Raw genomic sequence first — 6666 nt, forward strand, 5'->3', positions numbered from 1 at the left:
AGGAAATTGCTAAGAGAGTAGGCAAAAAGGTATAGAAATAGAGAATAGGAAAAAATAAATCAGAAATCTTGAAGATCAATCCTGGGAGTGATATCTGACTAATAATAGTGCCAGAAAGAGAGAAAAGAGAAAATGAAGAAGGGAAGTTAGGAAGTTTTCTTACCGTATAAGAAAAATTTTCACAATGGAAGGGTGTGAGCTTCCAACTTGAGAGCCCAGGACAAGGGAGAAACAAAAAAACCTCACTGAGGCACATCATTTGAAAACTTCTGCAGGAGGGGTGCTAAAAAGAGGAGGAGGAAGTGGAGACTAAAATGAGCAAGGAAGCCCCACACAAAGATAGGGGATCAGAACATCATTGAATTTCTTGGAGCAACACTGAAAGACAGACAACTATAGAGACAAGTCTCAGAAACTCTGAATGGAAACAATTTTCAACCTAGAATTCTATGCCCAGCTAAGCTAATAATCAAAGGTGAGGGTGGAATAAAGATATTTTCTGGGAACTACAGAAAAAAGTATTTTCTAGGCACCATTTTCCAAAAAGCTATTGAGGACAAGCTCCACTAAACTAAGGAAATAGAGCAAGAATGAGGAAGGATTTGGATCTTGCAAACAAGGAAGCCAGTGCAGGAGAGGTCAAAGCCACGGCCAAGCAGACAGCTGCGCAGCGGGGCTAGAGGGAGCCCAGGGCTGAGCCGGGGCCTCTGACGCATTTGGCAGTTTGGACAGTGCTCCGGAGAGGTGGTGTACATGGCTATCAAAGGATTTGGGAAGAATGAGCAATAGGAACATAGAAAACTAGACAAATGAGAAAACAACCCAGTTATTAGTTCCAGAAAACAGTAGAAGTATGAGAAAAAGAAACTAATCAGAGCATAGTACTAGGATTAGTAAATATTTACATAGTCATGATAACAAAAATCCAGAATATCTATTTAATGAAAATTTATGTGCTATAACTACTGGAAGTTTGGGGAAGTGGGGAGTGGTGAGAGCATCAGAAGAAAACCAGGTCATCACTGCCCCCCAGAAAGCCAACGGAAAATATCTCAAAGTGAAGAGGCGAGAAATAGCAGTTAGCATATTGTACTGAAGTGTGAAAGTGAATCCAGAGAAAATAGCTTCAAGGATCTGACTGTAGCTGCCTCTGGAAAGTGGAACTGGAATTGAGGCTTCTTGAGGCTAGGATAATCTGAGGATGGTTGATTTTTGTTTCTAGTCCGTTGTATACTCCTTGATTTTTTTCTTAAAACAATGTGTTTATATTACTTTGAGAAAATCATTTTTCTAATTTTCATAAATGAAGGAGTAGGAGATATAATTAATCCTCTTGGTAGGTGAAGATACTGATGCTAAGTCTAAGAGGCATGCCCAAGACCCCAGCATGACCAACTTAGGGCAGGAGGTGGGTCCCCCACTGCCAGGCAGCGCTCAGGTCCCAATGACTATAAGCCACAGTCACAGGAAAGATGAAAACTGGAGCATTACTATGTTGAATCTCAATCCTCTAATGCTAGAAGGACCATTTGAAAAAAAAGTTCAATGTATTTATGGTATGGCTGGTGAAGCCAGTTGGGTTCAGGAGAAATGCATGACCATAATTTGTATTTATTTGATCTAAAAGCTTTACTTTCGAAGAGGGGGAAATATGGGACCAGGGGAAATTCGTCTCAATGATCGTGAATTTCCAGGCCACAAAGCAGAGGAGACAATTTCCATAATATTCCACCTTATTCTGTACACGTTTCCAAGCAGCCTTTGATGCCACAGTTTAGAAAGCAGCCCAGAGCCTCTTACTCTAAAACAAGTCAGCTGCTCCCAGCCACCCCTTCCCATCACCCATCCCCCTCCACCCCATCGCTCACTCACCCTGCGCTTCTCAACCTGCATTCCAAATGGGGGTAGCTCAACAATAGGTGTGGGTTTGGGGGTGTCAGAGCCCCTGCTAGGGCTGGGCTCACAAAGTTAATCAGCCTTGGGAGCCCCCAGGCCAGCGGAAGACTTGGAGCAAAAGGACAGCTACAGACCAGGTGTAGTGAGACCTCAGGCCCCTCCAGGTAAGAGCCCGGGCCCTCCTCCCATCACCGTCTCCCCTCCTGCCAGACCTTATTCTCTCCGGTGCTGCCTCTCGCTTCCAGGTCTTTGTAGGTGCTGTTCCCTCTGTCTGGAGCACTCTTCCTTTGAGCTTCCCAGGTCATGGCTCTGGTCACACTCCGCACGGCACTGCCTTCTCTAGCTGGGAACCTGACTCTAGGCTGTGAGTCCCTCAGAGGCTGGATGGGGTGTGGTTGCTCTCTGAGCACGGTGGGCACAGTGGCCTCGCCGGGAACGGGAAGGGATTAATGTTGCAGGAAGGAGGAAAGGAATGAACGTGGGAGTGCCGGGCTCAGGGACACATCCAGCCTGGCGCCCTGGACAAGCTGCCTTCATCTGCAGAGTGGGGTCTCAGAGGGCTTTGGTTCAGAGGGCTCTGGTTCAGAACCACTTGGGGCCACTGCAACAAATGCAGATTGCTGGCCCTTTCTCGGGATTTCTAGGTTTTGCAACCCTTACCCTAGGGCTCAGCACCCTTTGTCCTATGTGGCAGCCTTATACTGGCTGATGAGTCTATTTGCTGCCCCTAATCCTGGTCCCCGGAGGGATTCTGGCTCCTGGCTACTCATAGAGCCTGGAAACAGACAGAGCCCAAGGCCCTGGCCCAGCTGCCCCTGCTGTGGGCATTTTCAGGCAGGTGGTCTCAAAAGCATTCAGCTTCTTGTCCCTCAGTTTCCATACCAGCAGAGTCAGGGCTCTGACTTCCTAGAGGGGTGTGGGGGTTAGGCCAGTGTGGAAACATCCTCCTGACCAGGAATGCTCATGAAGGACTCCGAGAGCAGGGGGTGGGTGGGGCCGGGCACAGATCACTGCATGGTGGAGGTGGGGAGGCACAGGCACTGCTGGGCCCTCTGCTGGTGGACCCACCTCCCTCCCTCCACTTCCCACACCCACCCAGTGGAGAAGCACCAGTGGAGAAGCACCAATAGGAAACAGGCCCGGACAGCGCCAGCAAGGACTTGCCCAAGGTCCCTGGCAGAACTGGGCGCTGAGCTGGGCCTCCTGCCTCCTCTACAGGGCGGGAGAAGCCCTACCCCATAAAAAAACCTTCAAATTCTCATTGCAGCTAATCGCCCCTTTGAAATATATTAAATAGGGATAGTGGAGCCATCTCTGCTGGAGCATCTGGTTGGCTTGGGTCCTGGTGCCCCCTCGTGGCCATTCCTTCTGCTTTCCCCAGCGGCACTTTGCAGTCCTCCTGCCCGAATTGGTGGTTGGAGAAGACCTGGGGTCCCAACCGACTGCAGAGGGCTATTCTGGGTGGAGGAAGGGGCGAGAGGCCTGGATGCCCTTTGGATTCACTGTGCAACCTTGGACAAGCTCCTGACCACAGCCAAACCAACTTGTCTGGGGAGATTAGAGTAGGTCATCCTGGAGATGGCTAACCTCCTCCTGCTCATCTCACCAGGGAGTAAGGAGGCCTAGAGATGCCGAGCAGGTGTGGCAGGGGCCCAGGGATGTGCTGGGGAGGGTGTGCCATCCTGGCACCCTCTAGAGAGGAGTCTGGCTCTGGAGAGGAGGGCTTCCAAAGCTAGGAGAACCTGCTCTCCCAACCTTTCGCCCCCAGCTCAGGGCCCAGGGTCTTCCTCCCCTGCTGTCCTCACTGTCCTCCCTCCCCAAAGCCTGACTCCTGGTTACTCCTATTGCCCCAGAACCCCCAACACTGCCAGGATGGTCACTGGGCAGCTGGGGGCCAGTTGGAGTTCATGTCCAGAATTAGCGCTGCCCCAGCCTTGCCCCTGGGGCCCCTTCCCAGCTCCACACCCCTCCGCTCATTCAGTGCTCACACTGAAGACCCCACAGGCCAGTCATGTCCAGGGGCTGGTGATAGACTCTCCTGGAGCTAACAGTAAACCTCTTTTCTCTCCTCCCTCTCAGACCCCCAGACATGCCCCCCACTTCTACTCCCCTGGAGTAGGTCATACTGATGGCGCTCTGTGACAATCACATGACCCTCTCTGACAGCTGGCCTCCAAACCCACAAACAACCCCCATCCTCTGCCTCCTCCATCTGCAGCCCCTTTGCTGTTTTCTCATCAGCACTGAAGGTCCTCAGCTCATCTTGACACACACACCCACAGAGTCCCTTCCCTCATCAACTACTTCTTACTCCTGTCCAACCCTTCAGAGCTCAGTTTTCAAAACAGCAGTTCATAATCATTTATTGTCTTTCCCTTCCTGCCTCACCATCACTCCAAAGCCCTCTTGTTCTTGAATCCACTTGACTTTCATGTGCATGCTAAGTCACTTCAGTCATGTCCAACTCGTTGCGATCCTATGGACTGTAGCCCACCAGACTCTTCTCCAGGCAAGAATACTGGAGTAGGTTGCCATGCCCTCCTCCAGGGGATCTACCCAACCCAGAGACTGAACCTGCATCTCCTGTGTCTCCTGCGTTGGCAGGCAGGTTCTTTATCACTAGTGCCACCTTAGTCCACCCTTGACCCACTCAGCTCAACTAGTTGACGCAGGTCCACACACTGTGTCTGCTCTCTCAGGTCGCCAGGCCTTTGCATGGGTTGTTCCCTCCACCTGGAACACCTTTCCCTCCCTTCCTCACAATACTAATACCCTCCTATTCTTCAGCACCAAGCCTGAGCGTCACTTCCTTCAGGAAGCCTTCTCTGATGCTGCAGGCTGGTCTGGCACATCCTCTAAAGGCAGCCCATGATTCCTGGACCCAGCCCCTGGTGCTCTCAACCCCAGGGAATTTCTCTTAGTTTCTTGAATATGAAAACCTATTCCTATCTCACAACCTTTATGTGTGCTGCTTTTCTGCCAGGTCCCAATATCTGCCCATCCTGTCCCCAGTTTTTATCCGGAAAACTGGTGTCTCCTGCTCCTGCTCCTCCTCTGCCTCTTTAGAGATCTCCCTGGGTTCCTAGGGTTGCAGGCTTCCTCTGTCACAGCGCTGACCCCTCTGAGTGTCACAGAATGCACGCCTGCCTACCTTCTGTAAGCATAATGGTTCATCATTCCTGGGTACTGTTCTAAGCACTTTGCATATATATATCTTATACCGCATAGAATAAGTCTATCATTATCCCTGTTTCACAGGTAAAGAAAATGAGGCCCTGGGTCCTTCATCCAAGGCCAGAGTCAAGCACACAATGTGTACCCGGCAGGCCTTCCCAGACCCAGAGCTGAGAACCGACGCCTCCAAATCTGGTTTAAATGGAAACCAGCCCCTGAGCGGCTCCCCGCCCCCGCCAGCCCTGGATGAAGGCTCCGCATCCCCTTTCATGCTGTTTATTCTTTTGAACAAATTGTGAGTTTTATAAGACATTCAGGGCCTGCAGTGGCAAACACATGTTCCCGTGGTGAGAGTCGTCAGACCTGCTGGGCAGAGGGCTGTGAGAGCCGCCGTCTCAGCTTCTCCTGTCCTTGTTCTTCCAAGAGTTGTAGACACCCTCGAGCACCACCAGCCTCTCAGACCAATGGAGAGAGAAGCTGAGCTTCATCTCTGCACTCCCCGGCACCCCTCACCAGCACCCCCTCACACTGATGGCTCCCACACTCCAAGGAATACTCCCTGCCCACTCTGCAGCAACTGGATCCTCAAAGCTTCCTAGGAGAGGAGAAGGTACCGCTATCATCTCCACTCAGCAGGGGAGGAAACTGAGGTTCAGAGAGGGGAGGTGTCTTACCCAAGGTCACACAGCTGCTTAGTGGTGAAGCCAGGAATTAGAACTCAGGTTTTCTGGCTCCAAAGTTGGTGCTCCACCAACAGCATCATTCCTGCCTTCAAGGCCAGAAAAGCAGAAAGATTTTGTGTCCCTTGTACCTGGCACATTGTCCTCCATGAATGATGTCCTGGAAAAGCCTGATGCTCTAGGAAGCAGGGTGTTGCAAGTCTAGGCCTGGCTCTGTACCTTGGGAAGTCACTCATCTCCTCAGGCCTCCGATTCTTCTTCTGAAGAACAAGGGGTTTGGACCCACTGAGCTCAGTAGACTCTCATACTTCCAAGGAAATAGCACAGCCGTGTGGCCCCAGGCAGCCCTCACAACGGTCAGGTCCCACTCCCTGAACGCTGACTCTAGCAGGCATAAGCTGCTCCTTATCTCTTTTCTATCAGTTTTACAGGTAACCCTTGGAAGTGTCCAAAACAGTGAAGGTTGTTTTCATATCACAAGCATTCCTCAACCAGAACTTGGCACTTCAAAATAAAATAATTGAAAAAGTGCCCCATGAAATATGACACTACATGAGGTCAGACTCCCCAAAAAAAGCATTCCAGGAAGAGGAAACAGCAGGTGCAAAGGCCCTGTGGCAGGAATGAATTTGGAGTATGAACTAAGGGGTAATGGTGGCTGGCATGAGGTGGGTGAGAGGAAGAGTGCTAGCAGGTGGGCCGACAGGGGCCTGGACAGTGGTATCCACAGCAGCACTGTCCCCCACAGCCAAACCTACACACCAAGTCCCAGCAAGAGGGCCGGTGTGAGAAACTGGGATGCCACACAGGAATACCACCCAGCAGGTAAAACCAGCAGGCTGCCGCAGCCCACGACAAAGTAGATGAGTATGAAAAGAGTCCCAGAAACTACAGCCTAAAATAACTTAAAAACCAT

Source organism: Muntiacus reevesi, chromosome 1 (assembly GCF_963930625.1).
Source record: "Muntiacus reevesi chromosome 1, mMunRee1.1, whole genome shotgun sequence".
Lineage (NCBI taxonomy): Eukaryota > Metazoa > Chordata > Mammalia > Artiodactyla > Cervidae > Muntiacus > Muntiacus reevesi.